A 230-nucleotide genomic window follows, 5' to 3' on the forward strand; every position below is an offset into this window, starting at 1 on the left:
CACAACACAAAGCGCAGAGCGAAAAAGCAGCGTTGCCGCATCGCACGGAGTGACGCAGTAGGATCATTTTTACACTTTTGCGCACACGGTGATACTCAACTAATAGCGTATTTCACTGATTGCACTGGTGCACACTCAGTGCACATTAAGGCTGTTGTACACTATTCTAATCTAAATATAAAAATGAGATATTTCAATTGATAAAATGCCCAAAATTTATTTTATCAATA

The sequence above is a fragment of the Trachymyrmex cornetzi genome, unplaced genomic scaffold, assembly GCF_001594075.2.
Source record: "Trachymyrmex cornetzi isolate Tcor2-1 unplaced genomic scaffold, Tcor1.1 scaffold685, whole genome shotgun sequence".
Classification (NCBI taxonomy): domain Eukaryota; kingdom Metazoa; phylum Arthropoda; class Insecta; order Hymenoptera; family Formicidae; genus Trachymyrmex; species Trachymyrmex cornetzi.